The sequence below is a fragment of the Erpetoichthys calabaricus genome, chromosome 16, assembly GCF_900747795.2.
Source record: "Erpetoichthys calabaricus chromosome 16, fErpCal1.3, whole genome shotgun sequence".
In the NCBI taxonomy this organism is placed as follows: domain Eukaryota; kingdom Metazoa; phylum Chordata; class Cladistia; order Polypteriformes; family Polypteridae; genus Erpetoichthys; species Erpetoichthys calabaricus.
In genome coordinates this window covers 63,761,955-63,788,557 of record NC_041409.2, presented here as the reverse complement: position 1 = coordinate 63,788,557, position 26,603 = coordinate 63,761,955, and positions in this window count along the sequence as shown.

Sequence of the window (26,603 nt, the reverse complement as noted above, 5' to 3'; positions counted from 1 at the left end):
GATCTTAAGTTAAGTTATTAAGTTATTATTATTACTAAGTTATTATTATCTTAAGTTACTGCAGCACAGACAGGTTAAGTGTGATCTTAAGTTAAGTTATTAAGTTATTATTATTATTATTAAGTTATTAAGTTATTATTATTGTAAGTTATTGCAACACTGGCAGGTTAAGTATGATCTTAAGCAGGTTAAGTGTGATCTTAAGTTATTATTATTATTATGATGATGATGAAGTTAAGTTATTAAGTTATTATTATCTTAAATTATTGCAGCACTATCAGGTTAAGTGTGATCTTAAGTTAAGTTATTAAGTTATTATTATTATTAAGTTATTATTATCTTAAGTTACTGCAGCACAGGCAGGTTAAGTGTGATCTAAAGTTATTATTATTATTATGATGATGATGAAGTTAAGTTATTAAGTTATTATTATTGTAAGTTATTGCAACACTGGCAGGTTAAGTATGATCTTAAGCATGTTAAGTGTGATCTTAAGTTATTATTATTATTATGATGATGATGAAGTTAAGTTATTAAGTTATTATTATCTTAAGTTATTGCAGCACTGGCAGGCTAAATGTGATCCCGAGATGACAACTGACCCACCAGCCTTGTGGTTTCAAGTCCAGATCCTTAGCCACAAGAGGCTACACTGGCAAAAACCAAACTAAGAAAGAACATTGAGTTTTATGGATAACGTACAAGACAAATTACAAATGAAACACAAGTAGGCTAAGCAACTCAGGGTCATAGTAGTGCCAGAGGGGGAATGTCAGCCTGCCATGTGTTACTTTCAGTTTTGTGATCACACTTGACACTTTTATGCTTTTTTTTTAATGCACACTTGAAATAGTCTTCACTCCTACAATCAGAACTCCTTTACATACAGTAGCTCACACTCAATTAATTAATTCTCAGTGTCTAAAAATGGAAGATTACAGGGAGCGCACTTGAGCTTGTCCACCCCAGAATGAAGTTTAGTGGTTCCTTTAAATCTTTCATGTTTTTTCCACCCTGTTTTATGATTCTTCATACATAGTGGCCCTGCAGTAAAGCTCAGGGATAATTTCTTCTTTAAGAAGAGTCCCTCAGAAATCCAGGCACTTAGCTCTGAGATAATGAAACACTTTACGGCTTTCTCACCCAGTCTGCTGATCTTCGAAAATCCTTTGTAAACGCTTTAACCTTTGCATTTATGCCGCATTTATCTGCTAAATAAAGTGCAAGGATTTCTAAGCTCCTATGGCTATGATGGAAATCGAAAGCAAAAAACCATGCGAGCAGTGTAATGTTGTCTAAACATGAGACTGGAGTGAGGGAAACTGCTTAGTGTGCTCTAACATCACATTAACAGACACGGGTGTTAGGGCACAGGAGGTTTTCTTTCTCTGTTTTGTACATCAATTTATCTATCCATACGTTTTACAGCATACGAAATCAAGGAATGCCAGCATGCTTACTGCATTAGGACAGGCCAGTGTGTCCATCCATCTTTCTGCAAGGGGTCTGTAAGATCTCAAAAGCTGCTCATTTAGGACAGACCTACACTCTTAAAAATAAACCTTCAGAGTGATGCCTTAAGGGAATAATTCTTGGTTCCAAAAAGAGCCATCAACTGGATGATTCTAGAAAGAACCTTTATTTATTTAGATCCAAAACAGGCTCCAAAAATATCCATGAATAGATGATAATAGATCTGTGATGTTCCAACGGGTTTATGACTATAGGCGGACTCTAGCTGCATACAATGGCAGAGGCAAAGATCACATTTTCTTGATCTGTTGGTATCCTCCTAGGCAGCCTACTGTATGATAAAGATTTTTATGCAAAGAACATTCTCCAGAATGAAATGTTTTTAAGCAGTAGCTCTATGAGGAACCACTCATCCCAGTGCAGAGCCATTCTTTTTAAGAGACTACAGAGAGCTCTGCTTGACTATCCTTTAGCCCCTGTATGCTCAGTCTGGAGGGAAGTCACAGTGCCCTTAAAATTCTGAAGACCATGTCCCATTCCATCACAATCTGTAGGACCCCAACCAATTTGAAACATCTCTCCTGACCACTCCTCATAATGGCGCCTCTGTCGACTAATGGCTGCTCACGTATTCTGGGTCCTCAGGCAAGTATTAGTGACCAGGGAGAAGCAGACCTCGTTTCTTGAGTGGCCACTTGCTAAACCACTTTTGCATTGTTCACCTCATGAGGCTTCACCTTAAATCTGTTTATACAGCATGGCTGCAAGGTTCATAAGCACATTTCAGATTTATCAGATAGCATCATTTTGAGGCTTCCTGCGTTCATGTTGTCTATTAAGATAATAAAACAGTTATGGTCAACAGTGTCAACCTGCAGATGTGTGATGGCACCCCTGAGGAAATTGTGTGGGCATTGAAATAGAGATGGATAACAACTCGTCACTATGGCTTAGTTTATATGAATCAAAGCGCAGCGTGCATGCAACTTGGAGAAAACTGTAAAGGTGGGCAAAATGAAGGAAGGAGGTGCAAAAACACTGCAAGAAAATGCAAAACGTGTTGTCAACTGCTCCTCATCAGACATGGTGAAAAATGTGAGAGTAAGAGATAAAAGAAAACAGCAAGGAGCAATGGAGAGTAACACACAGACTGCTTGACTTGGACTTTAGACACTCAAACTACCCAAAAAGGTGATGTGGCCATCCGAGAACAGGCATTTAAACAGAAAAGAACAATACAGTGTGTCACATTTGGTAGGCTGCAAAGGCCTTGTGAGGTTCCTCTGCCCCTGGCCATTGTGCCCAAAGATGTGAGCTTTGGATTAAAAGTAGGGGTCTCAAATTTCTAACCTCCTTAGCGTTGCATTTTTTCTCAAAAAAACATGTAACAAGTTTTACATTTTCTGGCATGAAACTGTAAAAAGTATTATAATGTAACACAAGAATGAGTCACAGACATCATAAAGGTTTGTGGCTGCCACCCGTATATTGTTTCCTGGCTGCAAAGTTGCTTAGCATTTGATAAAAAGGTGTTCATAGAACAGAGTACAAAACAGAAATGATCAGTATAAGAAAAGATGGCGGCTTTAAAGGCCAGTGGAGGAAGTAATGTCATTGATGTCGGAGCTGAAAGTGACGTATTCGGGGAAGAGAAGTGACGTCATCATAGGCACCGGGACCGGAAGTGATGCCATCAAAAGCACCGGGACCAGAAGCGATGTCATCATAGGCACAGGGACCGGAAGTAATGCCATCATAGGTGCCGGAGACGGAAGTGACGTCTTTAGAGGCGCCGGAAACTGGTGGGATTTCCCAAGAATGGTCTGCAAGGAACTAAGAGAGATAGTCAGTGCACCTCGCCACCCCCTGGTCCGGTGTAGAATTGCAATTACTTGAGCCCTTTAGTTGCCTCCTACTCGCACGTGTATGACAAGTGATACAAATAATAACAATAATAATAATATGAAATGAATAATAATAATGATGAAGATGCTAATACCATATATACTGTCAAAATATGTCTTTTTTGTGGTATATCTTTGAAGAGAAAAACCGCTTAGGTGTACTGTCATTTACCTGACACCGTTCTACATAACTGTTTGTCTCAACAACAATTCTTTTGATCATGTCATCATCAAGAAATAACTTCAAGTAAGTAAGTGGATCTCGGATGTCAATGTTCATTTTTATTCCTGGCTGCCCCACAAAGTCAAAATGAGGTGGTGCTGGTTTATGTGAAGCAGGGTGAACAGAAACCCAAATGCAAGATTCATCAGAATCACTTACGGTTTCACTGTCCATTTCAACTTTACTGCCGGAAGACAGATTCACTTCATCATCACTGCTGATGAGAGGGTCCTCAAAGTCATCAATGGCTCGTATCACTGTCAAGAGCATGCAACACCTGGACTGCTGAAAATATTTTCTTACGTGACTCATTATGAGACAAAGAGATGATGCGTCTACACTTACGTAAGACACATCTGTACCGTTACCCAAGTAATGCTCAGGATTGATGCTGTTAGCACTTTCACAGCCTGAGTAATCCTTTGGTCTAATGCATACACAAGATGCGTCTATATGGTTGTATGAGTGACACACTTTTAACACTGTTCTCACAGCATGTAGTGGCACTCAGGTCCTACACTAAGGGGGTTAAGCATGAGGCCTACTCAATCTTGTATTCATATAAATCCTAGATACCCTCTAAATATAACTCTTGATTGCATCTTGGCCAGACACTAGTCAGCATTCCTTGTTAGTCTGACATCTCTTAATTTTTATTTCCTTTTTCCTTCTCCTGACCAGAACCTCCATGCCACTTCATTGGAATGTCTCACAATATATACATTGAACAAAGAAAGTATTCAGATCCCTTCACTTTCTTCACAATTTACTGCATTGTAGATTTGATAGTAAATAGATAAATGTGTCATTTTGCCCATTAATGAACTCTCAATTACCTCTAATAACAATTGAACACTCAGTCTCTTCATCCTAACTGAGGTCCTCCCCAAAATCCCACGTGATAGGTGACTGTACGGATGACTTCTAGGGAGGTGTTATTGACAGGTTTGTCAGGCGGGATCTGGAAAAGCAAGAAGAGACAGTTCGGTGATCTGAGGAAGGAAAGAGGTGTTAGATGGAGAAGCATGGAAGTGCAATTCAACAGTCACTATTGTGGAAGAAAAATTTGAATTAGGGGTCACATAGTCATTTAGTGTTTTCATATGCTTTCCATATCCAAATATAACATCCATCTTAGAAGTATAAAAGGGTTAATACATATCAGAAACCTGTTCAGGCAAATCAGGAAACCAGATAAAGGTGAACAACAAAGACAAAGATGTAATACACAAAATGTACCAAGAGATCAGCAGATGTTTTGTACCAACAAGATTGAACATTTGACACATACACAAAAATTTCAAGGGTGATGGCTAAGCCTCAAGATATAGGAAGAACAGCAAGTATAACAAAAATAAACTTTTAATGCCTAAGTTATCTGATGTGTAAATCAATGAACCAGCCATGTAGGCATGATTGATTCTGTATGTTAATTCAAATATTTATAAAGCGGACGCCTATCCTTCATTTACTGACCATTCTGATCAGGCTGTAACAGAGTGCTGTAAAGAATGCTCCCTGTTCAAGCATTTGCTGAATAGTAACAAATGGTGCAGATAGACAAGACTGATTACTGACTCAAAAGGTTTTATCAGACTTGTCCTGTTAGAGGTTAAGTTTCATTCGTTAATTAATATGCTTTGATTTCTACCACACTGTCATTCTCGAACGGCAGGCCCAGGATTTGTTTTATTTGCAAGTCCCTTTTTTTTGTATCATTTTCTCGGTGTGCCTGCATACTTCAACCAACATCTAAATAAAGAGTTCAGCTAATTTCTAAGTTGTCTGGAGTTCAATAAATGAAAGTGTGGGACAGCTGCAGCGCTGATGTCATGACAGTAGGCAGTGCAGTGACGTGATGAAGAACACTTTGTCGCTTTTGTCAGGAGCATGTAATTTTTCCACATGTTTTCTTCTGTGGTCTATAAGCCGACATTTTACTTGTCTGAGTTATACTTATGTGAGTGTGTAATTGTGTAATTGTGCTTCTGTGCACCTTCCAGTGAGCCAGCACTCCATCCAAAGTGTCTTTCTTTCTTTACTCCTGACTTCTAATGACACTGAATTGAATAATCAAGTACAGAAATGGATGGATCTAAAAATAAAATACTGCATGTGGCAAAGATGAAAAACAGCACAGCACCCTGTCAACACCATCCCTTCTGTCAGGTTTCGCACTGCCAGTAATAAGTGACAGGCCTGTTTCTCATACAACTGGAAAGACTATAAGGATTAAGGAATGCATAGTGAAAATTAGAGAAAATATTAGGAGACAAGCTGCTTTGGTCAGATGAAGAAATGAAAAACCAAAGACCCAAACCATTAGGCTAAATCTACAGTGGACCAGCTTATAATGAAGCAATCAGACGCTTGAACAGCCAGCTTTAAACAAGTTGTGCACAACAGACAAGACAAATCCAGCCTGACACAGAAATCCATCCAATTGGCATGCAACTGACATTTATGTTCCTACTCACCTTCCACATATAATTTCCAAAGGATGTTTCCCCACACCGTAACATCATCATTCTGAGCCGCAGCTCCCAGATAAGCATAAAGACGTACCTATCCCCCTCGTCAAATGTTAACCAGACAGTACAGACAATCACAGCAGGCCTGCTAGAGTTGAGTTGGAAATTTCTAAGAGGACCGTTAGACAAGCAGGCCTTGAAAATGGGACCACCAGCAGACTAAGTCTCTCAGAGTTAAAACACATTGTATGCTGTTTGTATGGGTGGCTATCTAATAAATATTTTTCTGTATGATTAAGAATGAAGTAGAAGTACTACCCTGGTAATGGTGCACTTGGTAGAACACTATACTATACTGTACTGTACTGTACTGTACTATACTAAGAGGAAAAGTGATTCCCATGCTGAAAAATTAGAAGGAAAGTTAAAGATAAAACCATTGATATGTAGGACAAAGTAGGCATTGCCCATTCTGCTAGGCTCTTAGTGGCACAGAGCAGATTTAACATGAATGCAAAAATCCAGCGCACCTTCCCCTAACCTACAGTACATTCTAGAGTAAGTGACTGAAATATAACTCTTACCATACCAGGATCAGACTTTCACTTGCCTGATTCTAAATCACAGTTGAACTGGCGTCTTTACAAAGGCCCCTTTAGACCAGAACATACGAAATGGATCCCCAAGTTCAAACAAAGAGCTTTAATTCAACCAGTGACAACTGTGATGGACGAAATAGCGTACTTATGGTTTTGTAATTGGAGTCTTTAATCCAATCACCAGAGGTTAAACCTTCTATCAAAAAATGGCTGCACTCGTCATTCCTGTGAAAAGCCGTGAGCACTCTGTGAAATTACCTCTTGCACTCTCTGAAACCTAAAAGCTGGTGAGCCACTCCCTCCCTTGGGACCTGAAAGCTGAGATCCACTCTGCCAGGCAAAGTCCTGTACCAGTGACTGAGCTCCGTCTGAGAAGCAGCCATTACTTAAAGAGAAAGAGTGTGCTACAGCATAAGAATAATCTTCCACTTGAACCCTGAGTACACACAGCAATAACTCCATGCAACATCGGACCCCATCCTTAAAGACCTGACATTGTAAAACTGTTCATCTGTGCCAAAATAAATTAGAACTCTAAATAGTCAGGCATTCTCTACTATGTTACATTTGTCTGTCTCTTCTGTCTTACATCCTGCCTTCTAGGTTGATATAGTTGCAGTTATCATATTTCTGTAATCCATGTTGTTTAGTAATAAATTGTATTATTCTGTTTCTTAAAACGAGTGTGCTTCAGTTACCTTGATATAAGTCTAACAACTGGAAATCACCTCCTACAGGGAAAGGTAAGGAAAATAAAGTAGGACCTTTACCAAATTACTTAATTACCAGCATTGCTGAAGGTAAAACTGATAATTAATTAAGCAAGTTAAATTCTCACTTTTTCTACAAAGCTTTCATGAGGAATGTGTTATGATACTATGATATGTTATAGGATAGCATAACATTCACATTCACATTAATCCAATTCAGGTTCCCAAGTGGTCAGAGTCTATCCTGGCTGTACTGGACAGAGTTAAGGAAACAGTCCTGGATAGAGCATCGGTCTGGTGCAGCACAAGGCCCACCCACAAGGGCTCAACTGCAACTGTCAATTAACCTAACATGTACAGCACATCATGGCAGACAAACTGGAAATTGGTTCAACCCCAGGATGCTGGAAGTGTGAGGTAGCAGTACTACAGAGTGGGTATATAAAAAAAAAATTTGCAACGAGACAAGTCTTTTTCCCAGAGACGAGAAGTGATCTTTTGAAGAGAGACAGAGACACTTTCACTTCCCATGAGACGGACAAGTCACGTCATACTTACAACCTTCAGATGCAAGTCCCATGATACACAGGCAGAGCAGGTTAGAGATAATGGAAGTAGGAAAATTCGAAAGTCTCAAAAAATGAGAGTAAAGATCTGAAAATATTACTCGGGGAAATAACAGAACAGCCAAAAGAGATCAAATATTCAGATACTGTACAGGCTTTTAAATGTTCGCAGCTCCACAAGAAATCCAGATCACATCGCACGCAGCAGCAGCAAGCCAACAGCTTCTTGAGCAAAGAGGAGGTGAAAAAAACACCTGTTACTTGTTTCCCAATGTATCACTGTTTAAGAGGGTGTTCAGAGGAGCGGCTGCATCTCCTTGGGGTGCGTTCAACCCCCCTCTTCACAATGGCGTCTACCGTTGGCAGAAGGGGTAGGCGAGCGAATTGCAGATCACGCATGACGGTAGCAGCAGCACACCAGCAGCTGCTCGAGCAAAGAGGAGTTAAAAAAATGTATTTGTTTCACACTGTATCACCGTTTAAGAAGGGTTTCAGAGAAGCATCCGCTGGCAGGGGGGGGAAGGGGTTGGCGGGCGAAGCCCCTAGTATATATATATACATATGTGTGTGTATGTGTGTGTGTGTGTATATTGACATCTTCAGGCCTCTGCTGATGTAAGCAATTCCACCCTGGATTCAGAGGAGGCGCTGTCACACTTTATCTTTTCCTTTTCTCCCACAGCTCTAAAGGGCAAGCATCAAAAGATTCCCTGGCCACACCCCACTATAGGCTTTTGAAGCCCCTCCCCTTCCAGGTTACTTACTGTGTATTTGGTCTGCTAACCAGCAGCGGACACTCATTTAGGGACCCAACAGAAAGAGAGAGACGGAGATTCTGTACATGGCGTACTTTGTTTTTTTGAGAAAGAAAGCAGCAGTCCCTGTTATTTGTGCTTATTTTCATTTGCATTGTAAAAATTAAAAAGGGATTGCAGGACTGACACCCCAAACCTTGAACTTGTATTGGACCCTTTCTTGACAGTATATACTGTATATAATGTAAAAAAGAGAACAGAGAGCATCAGTGTGGTTGGGCACCAATGCAGATTCCCCATTTAATTAACTGAAAGTTCCTTTTCTGAGGAAATACACAAACAAAACTGGAGAGACTAACAGTCCTTCAAATATTTGGTGTCTTAGCCTCTTTGCTTGTAAGTCAAAGGGATCAGGGTCTAAAATGAGTGACAACTTCTTGCTGGTTTCCAGGTCAGAAGGGGCATGGCTTTGATTTGAAGGGCAGAAGTGGCATCACTGTTAGCATGCAAAGTCTTCCTCCACTCTAGGGGTAAACAGCATTGAAGCAGTTAATGACTGCATTTGAACATCATCCCTTTCCGTGTTTGTTACCTGCTCAAAGCCTGTAAGCTGCTCCAACAGCTTGCACGTGTGACAATATATATATATATTGCAAAAGAAGTACAGGAAACTTATAAAGGTTTGGGGTTTTTAGCCCCATATACTGTTCCAAACAAAACTCAGGTCAGTAATTTTAACACAAAATCAGAGACACAAGAGGACGAAAAGACGGACAACTTATAGGGGTGGACCGGAAATTAATCAGTGGGATCCTGGGAAAGGCGTGATCGGCGGCTGACGTCATCAAGGGGAGGATCAGAAGGTATAAAGTAACCCAGAAGTATAGTAGCTTCTTTAGTCGTCCAGGTTCTTTTACAGCGGTGGTGCTTTGTTCTTTCTGAAGAAATAAAGAAAGAAAGATTAATACACTGCCTTTGCCCCCCAGCACAGCTTTATGTGATGCGCGTCTGGTCCTTAGACTGCTCCCCATGTGCTCGTGCGTGACAATATATATATATATATATATATATATATATATATATATATATATATATATATATACTGTCTATGTATAGTAAATGGTGTAGCATTCCCTGTATTTATAAAGTATGAATCTCACTAAATAAAGGTGCTGTAAGAATAAAGGTTGATCTTTCTCCTAATATGCTATGCTGTACTATACTACACTATACAGTACATACTGTAGCTATGCCATGTTATAATTTGAATTGAGAATGATGTGAGGCTGAGGAATCCAATCCTTAAGGCACAGGCCTGGGGTTGTGAGGGGCTAAGATGTTCATTTTGTTAGCAACTTCCACAAGTTCAAGTTCTCGCCGCTCTCCTTCTGCCTTTGCCAGTCAGTACTATAATACACCACTGGGCATGTATGTGTGAAACTGAGGCGGTGTTTTTATATGCATTGTATGTATAAAACAGGGCACAGTAGTGCCAAGGTTAGTGCAGCTGCTTCATTGATCCAGTGTTCTGGGTTTATAACTCATTGTGTGGACTCCCCTGTGTCTGTGAGGCTTTTCTTCTCTATTCTCTGGTTCTCCTCCCTCATCCTCAGAGGGGTGCAGGTTAGGTCAATTGACTATTTGGCCAAGTGTGGATGTTTGTGCAGCAAAAACAACAACAACATTTATTTATACAGCACATTTTCATACAGACAATGTAGCTCAAAGTGCTTTACATGATGATGAAAGACAAAAAAGACAAAATAAATAAATAAACCTTCTCCAGTGTTTTTCCTGTATTGCACCCACTGCCATTGGTGAAGGCCTGGCCCCTACACTGCCCTGAATTTCATTAAGTAGGTTTGAGTGTGACTGTATGTATATAATGATGTAAGCTTGCTCATGTTTTTTACTTGATCTCTCTTTAAAAATCCTTCTGATTATCTAATTAAAGTAAAGATAGCAATTTAATATACTGAAAGAGGTCTATGTACACTATTCATCCCCTGCTGGCCAGCCACTCAGTGATGAGGATTTTATAATGTTTACCTAAAAAAAAAGACTTTGATCTTCTTAAATTGAAAGCTTATATCAAATTGAACTCAGTTTTAGTAAATTCCTTTATTAAATTAGAATTCACACATCGAATGTATCTGGGTCAAACACAGGATTATCGCATTACACATATTGTAATTCAGGTGGCCTCTCAGGTGGTCAAGGACATAACGGGTCACAGAGCATTCCTGGAAGGTACACATGATGGCAGCCTCGGCAGTGGCGTGACTCCATCGAGCAGAGGCCCATGTGGACAGGCGTGCATTTTCAGACCAGAGATGAGAGCTTTACATTTTAATATAAAGCTGCAAGAGGAAGATCGATGGACAGATAATGAATGAGACTTGATTTAATGAATGAGTTTTAGCAGGCAAACATCCTTTAAAAGTTCATTCATTGTCCTATAATTAAACAGCCGGAGTGCATAATTTGGATCTAGTGGGACAATTTAAGGGGAGGGAGCTGGCAGGGTCACTGTGGTTAATTGGTCAATTAGCATATTTTGGCAGTGGTTGAAATTTCTTTTCTTTTTCACTCGCTGTACTCCTTATTTCTCTGAAACACTGTAACATTTTCATCCAAAGCAACTTACACATCATGACTACTGAGCAGATCTTTGCAAATCTCTTCAGAATCACACGTGAAATGGCTGACATTTCAATCCCTTAACCAACAATACCAATGATGCTGGACGTGCTTGTGATGTAATCTGTTTATCAAATACAAACACGTGAATAAGCCTTTGGTCATTCTGTCCGGTCATGTTATACAAGGTCCTTTTTGTAATTTGCTTACCTCTACAGCTTTTATATTTAATGCATTGTTGGAGGTGATCAAAAACTGATCTGTGAAATCCCTACAAGTTTTGCCTCTGATTTCATTATCTTTTTTTGGTGGTGCTCTAAATTTTACAAGATTGAGGAGGATTAGAAGTGACAATCCCGTTTATTTTTTCAGTAATGATGAAGTTGTGTTCACAAATCTTTCAGCGTGAAGACATTCAAGAGCTGGAAGGATTTATCTGAAAATGGCAAATGATGCTTGCTCTGATTAAACAGCGCTCATATTCTTGTTCAGTTCATCTACTTACTGAACTTGCTTAATCCAATTCTTGGGTCATGGGATACTGGAGCTTACATGCCACTCAATTATAGACCAAACTCACTGAGACCCAGTTAAACTGGGCAAGATTACAGATGCCAGTTACCCTTATCTGCGTGTCTTTGGAGTTCGAAAGAATTTCTTGGACTACAACCTCCATGCACATCTGCAAGACATGCAAACCCCCATAGGCAGTGGCCAAACCAAGGAGATGTGAAACAGCAGACTTCACCACAGTGCCACCGTACTCAATCCACTTTTAAAAATTTAATATAGTATCTTTCATGGAGCTTGTGTCACAGTATGTCAATGCACGGAGGGTTTTTTATAATTTTTAAAAGTATGTTCTATTGTTAAGTAGATAGATTGCACTTTATGGTATATATGTCTTTTATTGATTGAGCACCTGTTTAATTGAATTCACCTGTTTGTATTTGTATTTAATTGATTGGGTATTTTCATGTGTGTTGAAACTGTATTTAATTGGGTGGAAATGGGACTGATGGGTGCTAACAAAGGAAGGGGGACTCTGGGAGGCAGAAGAAGGATGGAAAGACAAGAATAAAAGTGGAAAAAATATATAAAACTAGGGGGCTTCGCCACCCTGCTCGCTTCAGTCGCCAACCCCCGTATTTGGTTTTCCGGATACACACTTTAAGATTTTTTTTTCTTTGAATTGTTGCTATTTCATTAGTTTTACTTTTATTTCAGAAACTTCTGTAAAAACAATATTTGTAATCTTGCGAGTCCCAATATGCTGAATCTTTTTAATGAGGTCAGGATAGGTTTCTCTGTTTGGAATTTCAGCACAGACAAAACGATCTACATCATCAGCATTTAATAATTTTTTTTACAAAGTAAAAAAGTAAGTAGAGTTCTGCATTGAACTCCTGTCTGTAAAGTCGTGCTATTTTCCTCTCACGGTTCCAAAAGTACATGGGGTTACCAAGGTGATACCCCAGCTTTTCTCTAGGTTTTTGTACAAGGGCTAGACAGAACGTTTTTGACTCCTGGGGTAAATGTAGCTTTTTAAATAAGCAGACAGATAAATATATATATATATACATGAACAAAGTAACCAATAAATGCATGTGCGGTAAACTCCATTTTTGAAATTCTCAAGATTCTTTATTTGTCACATGCGTAGTTATACAGGACAACATGCAGTGAAATGCATCCTGATCCACTTATCAAAAACTGTGCAAAGTTAGAAGAATATCAGTTAGATTGACAAAAAGTCATAGATTGAAAGATAACAGTATAGTAGAACATAATAAACAACTAAAATTATGTGAATAAAATAGAATTAAGTGTTAAGGTGCAATAGTGTAGTAATTATTGTGCAAAACCAAAGTTAGACTGGTGCATAGTTAAATGAGGCAGTTTGTTTGTTTGCGCCACTGCGATCTTTACTTTTTTATATTTTGTAATTTTCCTGTATACTGTATATCTAATTTTCCATATCCTTTAACTTTCTCCACATGTGTATAGCGCCAAGGTTTTTTTTTGTTTTTTTTTTTGAGCCTTTCTAATTTCACTGGTTTCATAGTCTCTAACCTGCTCTGCATGTGTTTAGCACCAATGTTTGTAAACGTCTTTATGAAGTTCTACTTTGTCATTTTACTCATTGTCTTTTAATTCTGAGCCGTACAGTACAAATACATAGAACAGAATAAATCCTCAATACAGTATAAAAATAAAAATTCTAGAAATACGGAGTAGAATTTCATATTAGATGATATCACATAATATGATTTGGATTTGTTTTAAGTCCTGGAGACCTCATTCATCAAGCTGCCTCCCCCATTTTGCCATTCCACATCTGAAATAGCGCTAAACCGATGAAAGGGCCCCTCATTCCCACGTCCTCATTCATCAGGGATGACTTTACCTTAGGCAGCCAATCTACAATTTAAAGAGATTGTTATTTTCTTGTGAATTGTTACATATGCATTATTTTCACTTTTACTTTAAAAACTTTTGTAAAAACAATACTTGTTTCTTTATTTTCTGCCCAGCGCGTGGTTACATCTCTTTCTTCCCAGACGTATAATACTGCTCGTGTTGTGAAGGGTGTTGCGGCTGAACGTACACTAAGGATATGCCTTTGAATCATTTGCTGTCTTTTTGCTGCTTGCTAGCTGCCTCTTCTGCCTTTTGCATGTCGTTGTTTTAAGAGCTCGGAGCACATGATGCTTGCCTGCCAAAAGCAATCCAACAACTGCTAGATTAGAGGTCTGTTGACTTGTTTTAAATGATGGCTCACTGCCTGGTCTCGCGTGACATTGTAAAAGCAATACCTGTCTTTTATTTCTGGCCGCGGGTGCGGCTGAATTCTTTCTTACAGGATGTATAATGCTGCTCGCGTTCGGTTGGGGTAGCTGCTGTCATGCTTTTTAAAGCCTGTACAGCCGCTGTCCTTTTTGCTACGGCCCTGGGACAATCTCTTGGCACCAAGTCTCATGTTTACGGTCCCCACGAGATGCACCGTGGAAAGTCTCCTTGATCTCGCGGGTCTTTAAAATGTCTTTCGATATTATCATGTATCGTAGCCTTGCATTTGCTTTCCATTCCAGGATTTTCTTTTATATAGAGAGAGACAGTTCCAGGACATTCTAGAAGTGGCAGTGGCTACAGCAGAGCCAGCAATGTGTATTTTATTTTCCGGAGTGTTGGGATCAAGTGGTCTGAGAGCTGAACCTGGTGTGGCATTTTCTTGAGGAAGCAAGAATCCACCAGCTATAAGTTAAGTATTAAACTCTTGGGCAAATTGGCACTGAATTCGATCAGGGACTGGCACCTTGATTCAGATGTTTAGATGCTTCTTTCCCTTATTCTGCTGCAGGTCTATCCTTGGGAAGAGGATCATCCTCTTCCGATCAAGTGGATGGACGTCGGAGTGAGTCTTCTGGGGGAATCGGGCAAAAGACTGCAGGGAGACTGACTGTTCTCGGAGACTACCTTTTTACCCAAAAGAGAAGTAAAAAAGCTTTATTTAAGGGTTTTAATTATTTTAATGTTTTAAATAAATTTTGTAAAAGGGGTTTTGATTGGCCATTGAAGCGTTGCTGCTTGTGCCTGTCTTTGGAGAGGGGTTCTAGTGCCCAAAAATCTCCCTAGGTGGCTCGGGATTTCGCTATTGGGTGACACTTGCACTATGGTGCAGTGGACCACATGGTTGCACAGTCCCAAGTTTAGACCCTTTCTGTAAGGAGTTTGCATGTTTTTTCTCATGCTGGTACTGTTTTATGCCAGCTGCCTGACTAAGATGTGTGCTCAGTTAGCTGGCAGTGTTTGAACAAGTGTGGGTTTGTACATAAGTGTGTAGCATGATGGACTGACACACCATCCAGGATTTTTTTCTAACTTGTGCTCTCTGATCCCAAACTGGATTAAACAATAATGGATGGAGCACTGAGCACTGCCTGAGATCTTCACATACACAGAGAACCACATTCTTACCTGCCGAGTGATGGGAGGTTCAGCCATTCGTAGACTTAACCCTCGAGTTCCTAGTATCATGTCTTAAATTGTAGTATGAACAGCTCACATAAGAATTAAACTCCACTATGACCGAAACAAATCTCTTTATTTTAAAACTCTATTATGTCTAAGCTGGATTTACAGTGAGGGAAATAACTATTGAATGCGTCAACATTTATTTCAGTAAAAATATTTCCAATACGGTTATTTACATGACATTCTCACCAGCATTAACTCAAAAATCCACAAATATAAAAAATTCACACCATGAAAGGCCATAATTCACAAAATCAAAGGCCATAAATAAAGGTACTATGTTACCTCTAGTCACGACCGTAATTCGTTCCAAAACTCTGGGCGCAACTCGAACGTAATTTCTCCATAAGATTGTATGTAAATACAATTAATCTGTTCCAGACCGTACGAGCTGTATGCAAATAAATATTTTTTTAAGCACAAAAATAGTTCATTATACCATAGAATGCACAGTGTAATAGTAAACTAAATGTAAAAACATTGAATAACACTGAGAAAACTAACATTGTAAGAGTTCGCGCTAGACCCTTACCTTTTTATGAGTTTTAAGCACAGGGAAAAAAAATTAAATGCCACCTCTCTTGCGAAACTTTTCAAAGCATCCTCTACTGGCTTTAAATTCCTCACCTTTGCCATTCGAAGAAGGATTTTTTTTCAGCAAATTGCCATGAATCTTCCTGGATTTCTCGCATATGATCGGCTCGCTTACGCTATCCCCTGCAAGTTGCTTCTCATTCAACCACACTAGCAACTGTTTTTCCACTTCTTCCAGCATTTGAGGCCTCTGCTTGGTTAACATTATAACTCCTTTTGAATCATCAGCTGCTTTGTTAGGCCCTGTATACACAAATAAAAGAAAATGGGAAATGGAGAATGGCAAATCATTGGCGCGTATGAACGCATGTAGGGAAACTGGCCGCCAGTGTTTTTGTTCGCCACCAGAGTGTGTGGTCATGAACAGATGAAAAATTTTGGCAAACTTTTTTGATCGTAACCCGATTTTTATGCGTTTGGAAACGGTTGTGACCAGAGATTCTGCTGTATGCGCAATAAAGTGGAATGACACAGGGAAAAAGTATTGAACACTCTAATTTAATACTTCTTGGAGAAGCCTTTATTTGTAATGACAGCTTCAGGATTCTTCCTGCACGAAGAAACCAATCACCTGCAGTGCTCAGGTGTGATTCTGCCCCATTCTCCTAAAGTAATTGGCTTTAAATCTTGACGATTCTGGGGGACCCTTTTGTGGACCCTGATCTTTAGTTCTTTCCACAAATGTTCAATTGGATTTAAGTGAGGTGATTGACTGGGCCATTCTAACAACTTGATTTTCTTTCTCAGAAACCAATGGAGAGTTTCCAATGTCTCATCCTTATCATCCTGGTGGATGGCAGCAGATTAATTTCAAGAATCTTTCGGTACATGGCCCTATTCATCGCTCCTTCAATAACATGAAGTCTGCCAGTTCCATTAGATGAGAAACAGCCCCACACCATGATGCTTCCATCTCCAGACTTCATTGTTGGTATAGTGTTTTTCAGGTAATGTGCAGTGCCATTTCCCCTCTAAACATGGTGTGTAATATGACAGCCAAAAAGTTCAACTTTGGTCTCGGTCTAATCAGACTACATTCTCCCAGTATTTTATAGGCTTGTCCAAATTTTGTGTAGTAAACTTTAAACGGGCTTCAACATGCCATTTCTTCAGTAATGGAGTCTTACGGGGTGAGCTTGCATAGAGGCCATGATGATGGAGTGCACTGCCTTTTGTTTTCTCTGTAACAATTGTACCTGCTGCCTCCAAGTCTTTCTGGTGCTTTTTCAGAGTGGTCCTTTACTCTTGGGCTACCCTTCTGACTATCCTTCTGACTCCTTGGTCAGAAATCTTGCGAGGAGCTAATGTGTATGGCTGGTTGATAGTAGAGTGATGTTTCTTCTGCTTGCAGATTATGGCCCTAATGGTGCTTAGTGGAAGATTCAGAAGTTTTGAAATACATCTGTAACCAGTTCAATTGATATGATTTGCAACAATCAGGTTGCAAAGGTCCTGTGAGAGCTCCTTGCTTTTACCCATCATGAGATGTTTCTTGTGGCAGCAAAACACCTATTTATAGGTCATCAATATGTACTAACCTAGCTGATATCAAGTTGCACAGATAGGAGATGGAATTACTTTCTAACTACTTTCAGCTGGTTCTTTGCCTTTCCTTGCCTTGGTGTACTGCTTTTTCACAATGTGTTCAATACTTTTTCCCTGTGTCATTCTACTTTATTACACATACCTTTATTTATGGCCTTTAATGTTGTGAATTCTTTATATTTGTGGATTTCTTGAGTTAATACCAAAGTGTGGTGAGACTTTCATGTGAATATTCCCACTGGAAATATATTTACTGAAAAAAATGATGTGTTCAATACTCATTTCCCCCTTTGTACCCATGTTGACACCTTCAATACTTTTTCCCCCCACTGTACACTGAAGACAGAATCTATCTCATCGGATTAGATGTTAGTCCGTAACGGCAAGAGTACATGTGGATGAACCCACACATCTGGATAGCATAGGGAACACCTCACAACACAACCTTTGAATAGTGAAGCTTTAAGACATCATTCAGACAAAAATCCACACAGAGGTTCACACTTTTGATCCAAACACCATGAAGCAGCATCACACACATTTGTGCCGCCTGTGAGGGAACCAAGGTGGAGAAAGATCATTTTTGATGTATGGGTCTACTTAACCAGTCTGAGTGTAGCTCATGTTGCTCATTACTGACTTCTACCCTGCCCTGAGGCAGATTTAGAAAATACCAGTGGGGGCCTTGAGCGTGTTCTCTTGCACTAAGGAATGTGTCATTTCATACAGCTTTCACTGTACATCCAAAAAAAAAAAAACAAAAGCTAGTCAGTGCCATACTGAGAAATGCCAGTCCCAATAAATGAACTGCTCAGATGCACTGTCACTTGCTCAATATCTAATGACTTCAAAAATAAGCCAACAGGGAGGACACAAAATCATGCTCAGGATCTGACTGGCGTGCTGTTTGTCCTGAGATTCGAAGCTGAGCCTGTCAATGCAAAAACTGATTGAAAATGTAAAATGGATATAAACAAGTCTTTGCACAAAGGCAAGGCAAGAACACAAGGCAGAAAAGCCCTGAGGGCCTTTCTAATGCTTTGGCATTTTTACCCCCTGAGACACCCCATTTCAACCTAACCCCTCCTTATCGTATAGCTGACATCCACAGGATGTCATTAACCCTGACTTAAAGGGGGGGGGGGGGGGGGGGTTCACTCCAAGAATCGGTCAGTAAAATCCCTTTGAGGCGGGTTACAACTGAGGCCTGTCTCATTGTGATGCTGTTACCTTTGCCTCTGATAGAAAGAAAGAATTCAGCAGCCACTGACCCAGTTTTCTGTTTCACAGTGGTAATGTCATCCAACATATGAACCCCCATCTGCCAGGGCACACCTTTCTCTTACCAGAAGTGTAATGTTTTAGCCAGGATTACTGGCCTTGCTTAAGATTGTTTCATTATTTATTTAGTCCTTCTGTTATAGCTTGTATGTAATTGTGCATATTATTTTTCTGGCTTTATGTTTTTATGATTTTTTGTTAACTTGTTTCTATGTAGTGTTATTTGTGATATGCCCTGTCTCCTGTATGTAGAGTCTAAGGAGGCAGGGCCACCTAATTATATGGCTGGGCTTCCACATACTACTTCTTATTGTGGTTTGTTTTAATTCTCACTTTGTTTTTCTTCTTATTTGGATTCTCTGAATTTTGAACTTTGCATTTTGTATTAAGTGGCTCTGTTTTGATTTGGATTGGGATTTGTTTGATTTAGGTTTTACCCAAATTTCTGCTACTTTCTGCCTTGCCTTCTACTTTTCATGATCATGTGGATTTCTCTTTATAAATCTTTTAATATAAAGGAACGTACATTGTTTTGTGCTAAATCAAAGGTTTCATGGTTTTCAGCTCCTATATTATTGTGGACATATGATACTTTCATTATTAAAGAGATATAGCCCTATTTGCAAAAAGTAAACTAAAGGACTATCAGACTGTGAGAAACAAGATTCTCAGGTCTGATAAAGCCAAAATTGAACTGTTTGACCACAATTCTAAGTGTCACATCTGGATGAAACCAGGTGCTACTCATCACCTGTACAATACATTTCCAGTGGTGAAGCATGGTAGTGGCATCATCAGGGACTGGAAGACTAGTCAGGGTTGAGAGAAAGGTGAATGGAGCAAAATACAATGATAGCCTTAATGAAAACCGACTCCAGAGCACTCTAGACTTCAGGCTGGACTGAAGGTGTATTTTTGACGAACATGCATTTTCTACAGTTTTCTCTTGAGTGGCTAACAAACCAAATTGTTTCTAATTTTTTGGTCCACAAAGTGACACTGTGACCCACATAAAATTATTCACCACTGTAATGGTCTGACCGTGATTTTAAATCTGGTGCCAGGCTGCATAGGTGAAGCCTTTTGTGTGAGGTTTTGTTTAGACCTGAATCCCTTTTAATGATTTGTGTGGAAGAATTTCACAGCCACAAGAATGACACATTATTGTTGGCTGTCAGAATGGTGTACTGGTCCTTGAGAGCCTCTTGGAATATCCACAGTTGGTCTTGTTCACTTTAGTGAAATGGTGGTCAAAGAGATGCTTGAGTGGGAATCAGCTTTCAGACTTTTCTCCATTAACTCTTTATAGAATTTTATCCATCCTGCTCTGAAACTGTCATGGCCATGTTGAATTTTATACCTCAATATGGGATAACTTGAAGAACTAGAGATCTACTGTGTCTGAAGTAGGGGTCTGCACTCCTATGGGACTACTGTGGAACTCGTGGGACCCAATGCAATTGCTTGCAATGCGGGATTGATTTTCAGTATTGTGGGCAAGGAGCAGGCAGTCAACACCTGCATATATATATATATATATATATATATATATACTGCGGTGGGTTGGCACCCTGCCCAGGATTGGTTCTTGCCTTGTGCCCTGTGTTGGCTGGGATTGGCTCCAGCAGACCCCCGTGACACTGTGTTCGGATTCAGCGGGTGGGAAAATGGATGGATATATATATATATATATATACTAGCAAAATACCCGCGCTTCACAGCGGTGAAGTACTGCTTTAAAAATTTTATTAAGAAGAAAAGTAAACCTTTTTAAACTGAGGGAAAATGTACCAATAATTATTTGTTAAGGATCTCTTTGTATACCACGTTGTCAGTTCGCCCCTCCGGTTGTAATATGACCAAGCTGTGCGCTGAGCTTACTCTTGAGTATTCAACGTATAGTTGGCCATGTGAAAAGCAATCTTGCCTCAAGTCAATGCCAACCTTTTATAGGGTCTGTCCCTGAGACTTATTAATTGTCATTGCGAAGCAGAGCCTCATTGGAAATTGGAGGCGTTTGAATTGAAATGGGTTTCATTGATAACTTCGCATCCAGCTTTCGAGAGTTTAAACATTCATAAGCATCAAAGTGTCCACTACTCAAATCGTCACCTGTGAATCTAAGATGTTTAAGAGGCATTGGCGGTTGTCCAAAGGTGTAAAATATTTGGCCATTTCGGTACACTTGAAAGCGACAACCGAACAATTCAGCGGCAGCCATCAACTCACATGCAGAACCATAGGTGTAGGGCTTAAGCATTTCACTCTTATAGTGCTCCTGTGTAGTATAATTATCTCCTGTACCGTCATCAGTCCACACCTTGAACCTGTCCCAGTCATTCAATACATAAGACACAATGTTCCTCCAGATATCAAGAGTGAGCCTGATACTCAATATTTAACACAGAGAATGGAAAAGGCAGTTGCCATCTCTGGGCATGGAAACCACTCGGTAAGAGACAGTTCTTTGATCGATGGTGATCACCTCGATAGACATGTTAATGGGGGTACGGTTGGAACGATAAAGGAAATGGGTACCTGAACAATGTAAACTAAGTCTAAAATACCTACACAATAACTATAATCATAATAAATGAACAATAAAACAGCGGAGAAGCCGTGGATTAAATAAAAAGGCTGCAGTTATCAGCAGGGAGACGTGAATACCATGGCGAAGCAAGGGAATGAAGAGACCGGAGCGACAGACGGCCTTATATAGGCAGGCAGCCAACTACATGGGAGGCATGGGGATGGGGGACCCAACGCCGCCTCACAGGGCGACCGAGCTGCAGGCCATGGATGTATATATGTATGTAAGTAGGATTCAGTTAGCGTTGGGAACCCGTGTACCAAATTTCTTGAAGATGGGCCCATAAGTAACAAAGACCATTGGAAAGTTCAATATGGCCGTCGACAGTGGCGTCATACCACCGAAATAAGTATGTACATCGGTTTCGGTTAGCGCAGGGAAGCCGCCTACCAAATTTCACGAAGATGGGGCCATAAATAAGAAAAATGAACATGGCGGACGTTGTCGACCGTTATGACTATTATGCGTAGAATTTCGAAATGAAACCTGCTTAACTTTTTAAAGTAAGCTGTAAGGAATAAGCCTGCCAAATTTCAGCCTTCTACCTACATGGGAATTTGGAGAATTAGTGATGAGTGAGTCAGTAAGGGCTTTGCGTTTTATTAGTATAGATATATATATATATATATATATATATATATATATATATATATATATATATATATATATATTGTCACGCCTGAGTCACAGAAATTCACAGAAACACAGGAAATTGTAGAGACAGGAACTTCAAACACTTCAAACAAACATGTCTCTTTCAGAAGTAAAACGAGCTCAGTATGCAGTTAGTTCTCTTTTAAAAGAATAGGCAAACATCATAGGGAGCACAACGGGAGTGGGACCTGCAACAGGAGCAGAGGATGTCTGGGGGAGGAGAGAAAAACAAAGCAATCAGCCAAAAAGGACAGGTGCTGTTCAGGCTTTTAAGTATGCGTAACGCCGCCTGAGAAACATATCACGCGACAGAGTAGCTGCAAGAGAGCCCAGCAAGTAAGGGAGCAATGTGAACGTAGTCTGTCAGCAGTTTTAAGAGCAGTGGCGTAGCTGGGGGGGGGCAAGGGCGGACATCTGTCCCTGGGCGCAGCATCCAGGGGGCGACAAATTGATGTTCCCCATTGCATTTTGGCAAACAGGAGGAGGCGTGAAATCTTCAGTTGTCCCCGGCCGCTGAAAACCCTAGCTACGCCTCTATTTAAGAGAGGGTTTTTTAGGGAGCATCCATGTCTTCTAGGGTTGCATTCAGCCCCCCTGCTTACAATATACATATATAATAAACATATATAATTCCTTTGCCTAAGCAATTAGGATATATGCATATACTGTCTCACACAACCTTCTTAAGATTGTACAGTGGTGGATAAAGCATTAAAAAAGGAGAGTACAAGACTGCAAAAATCCATACAGGGAAATCTTAACATCTGGCAGTTATTTTTTATATTGTTATTGATGGCAATGGTAACCAAGTGCTGTTTGCTTACTGTGATAAATGTGCTGACATACAGTGGACACAAGTCGGACACCTCAGGTTTAAAGTGATGGGTCAAACTAAACTGACATTCTGGCCAAACCTCTCAAAAGTAACAACTAACGCTGAAAGCGTAGCACAGGATAAATGTGCGGATTTTGTTTGTAAGGATATTGGGCTTTATAAAAGAGCTATATTCATCTTGAGCAGTACTTCGACACAGCAGCCAAAATTGTAAAGTCTGAAGTTTAAAGAGAGTCTGCCCCATCTGACAAGTGTATCATGGTACTTGGTAGAAAAAGCCCAAAAACTGAGAAAGGATATTGCATATGACATTCTAGAGACCATTAATAATTATGGGTGTACTGTCACAACTGATATTTGGAACGAAAGCTTTGAGATAAGCTCTTTCATATCTCCAGCCATTCATTATATTAATGAACACTACAATCTTATTGTCAAAGGTGCTTTTTGCAACCCTATTTGAAGAAAGTGCGATTAAAATGGGTGAAAACATTTGTGCTTTACTGTCTGAATAACTTAACCCTAAGCCTAACCCTAATTTATTAGTGCTCTGCCATTTCCATAAGCTTTGTTGATTTTTTGGTGCTTCCTAAGTCCGGAAGCATTCTGATGTGTAATTCCTTATGTACTCTGAGTGTTCATTTAATTTTTAAAATGTCTTCTGACACCACTATAGTCACAGTCATTTTGTCTATAGTTATCACATTGAAGCCGGGTCATTTAATGTGGTGGTCAGGCAGCTCAGTACATCAGCACGTCAATGCGTCACATTTTGAGTACGATTTAGCAACGTCATCCAAGTCAGGGAATCATGTGCACATACAAAATTAAAAAATTATAAAATGAAACGAAAACTACAATAGAAACAAACAGTAAGAAATCAAAGGACATAACTTAAGGGTTTTAAAAGACTTTTCAAGAGTGTGTGGAAAGGAAAAATGAGGTTTGAACTCTAAAGTGCTCCTGAACTGGAGCAGGCTTTTTATTTAAAAAAAATCTTGGCTACAGATCTGCAGGTTAGTGAGCACTCCTGTGCTGAGCCCATGAGTTAAAGAATTTCAAATCTAGTGCTACTACCTGCGATTCAACATGATCTAGTTTACAGAGCTGCAATAGAAGGCAGTGAGGGCATCAAAGACTTACCAGAAAAGCGAATTTCATTTTATTGATATCACATGGAAGGAAAGATTTATGGGTGCCTAGCAATGATGTAGCTATACTGATTCACAAGAGACAGTAAGAAAAAAATGAAGATGACCAGGGGCCTCATGTATAAATGGTGTGTATGCACAAAAATTCTGCGTACGCCTGTTTCCACGCTCACATTGTGATGTATAAAAACTAAACTTGCACATTCTCACGCCAGGTCAAACCATTGCGTACGCAAGCAAATTGCCAGCACCTAGCGTCAAAACAGTGCTACTGTTCCTGTGTAGTTTCCCTTTATTTATTTGATTCACATTCCTGACACGGCTTTATGAAATACACTGAAATTAACCTCATATCATATTTTACTTTAAGGTATCTGATTGTAATCAACCTGTAACCACATAATGATGCATGGAATGGCCAAACTATTCCAAATACGATACTTACTTTAGTGCCGTTACTCTCAGTGCACCACTCAGAGTATTTTAACCCACTGTATCAGAGTGTGGAATCACAGCTGTACAGCAGCTGATCAGAAAGCTCTACTGCAGATTGTGTCAAGAGGGAGGATTATCGGGATAGAGCTTCTAGCCACACGCTGCCTCAGCCATTCACACAGTCTATTTGAACTTCTACCATTTGGCAAATGCTTCAGAGCCCTTCCTGTAGGGACCTCGCGATTCAGAAACTGTTTCATTCCAAGAGCTCTAAACGCACTCAATCAGTCCATCAAGTGCTCCCTGTAGAACTGTTTGTACTTATAAATACAATTACCTCATTGTAAACTTACATTACAGTTTTAATATTGCACATCCTGAGTCACTTATGCTTTCATATTGTATATTTTTCATTGCTTTTTTATCGTATTATTATTATTATTATTATTATTGTTGTTGTTGTTGTTGTTGTTATTTTACCATTTTATAGGAAAATAAGTTTATGGAGGATTTGCATATTGAATGTCATTGAAACATACAATAACAATAAAGGAATTCAATTCAATTCAACAAAAGAGAGCGTGTATTTACAGATGATGACGACTGACTTCTAAGTTGATTTAGATATCCAGTCACTATCTTCATGGAGCTCTTGATATCATTTTTAAGATTAAATGCAGTAAAGTATATATATTACATTTTAAAGATACATTTTAACTTCATTTAAATAATGTATACTGTTATTAATTAAGGGTGGCACGGTGGCACAGTGGGTAGCGCTGCTGCCTCGCAGTTGGGAGATCCTGCGTGGAGTTTGCATGTTCTCCCGGTGTCTGCGTGAGTTTCCTCCGGGCACTCCGGTTTCCTCCCACAGTCCAAAGACATGCAGGTTAGGTGGATTGGTGATTCTAAATTGGCCCTAGTGTGTGCTTGGTGTGTTTGTGTGTGTCCTGCGGTGGGTTGTCTCTGGCAGTGTCTTAAATTGGTTTGAATCCTACCTGGCAGGGAGAAAATTCTTTGTTAGTTGTGGTAATTATAACTCAAAGACACATGATATTCTATATGGTGTTCCACAAGGCTCTATCCTGGGTCCACTGCTCTTTTCAATCTACATGCTTCCATTAGGTCAGATTATCTCAGGGCACAACGTGAGCTACCACAGCTATGCTGATGACACACAGCTGTATTTATCAATAGCACCTGATGACCCCAAATCTCTTGATTCGCTAACACAATGTCTAACTTGTATCTCAGAATGGATGAATAGTAACTTTCTCAAATTAAATAAAGAAAAAACCAAAATCTTAGTGATTGGCAGTAATGGATACAATGAGGCTATTAGAAATAAACTGGATGCATTAGGATTAAAAGTCAAATCGGAGGTAAAAAGCTTAGGGGTAACCGTTGATTGTAATCTGAATTTTAAATCGCATATTAATCAGATCACTAGGACAGCATTTTTTCACCTAAGAAACATAGCAAAAGTTAGACCTCTTATATCATCGAAAGATGCAGAGAAATTAGTTCATGCGTTTGTTTTCAGTCGGCTAGATTACTGTAACGCACTCCTCTCAGGACTACCCAAAAAAGACATCAATCGTTTGCAGTTAGTGCAGAATGCAGCTGCTAGAATCCTTACCAGGAAAAGAAAATCCGAACACATTTCTCCAGTTTTGATGTCACTACACTGGTTACCTGTGTCATTCAGAATTGACTTTAAAATTCTGCTTATGGTTTATAAAGCTTTAAATAATCTCGCCCCGGCTTATATATCGGAATGTCTGACACCTTATATTCCAAATCGTAACCTCAGATCCTCAACTGAGTGTCTCCTTAGAATTCCAAGAGCAAAACTTAAAAGAAGTGGTGAGGCAGCCTTCTGCTGTTATGCACCTAAAATCTGGAATAGCCTGCCAGTAGGAATTCGCCAGGCTAATACAGTGGAGCACTTTAAAAAACTACTGAAAACACATTATTTTAACATGGCCTTCTCATAACTTCACTGTAATTTAATCCTGATACTCTGTATATCTAATTCATTATAATAACTATTCATTCAAAATCTGTACTAACCCCTACTCTCTCTTCTGTTTCCTTTTCCGGTGTCCTGTTGGTGGTGGCGTGTGCCACCACCATCTACCC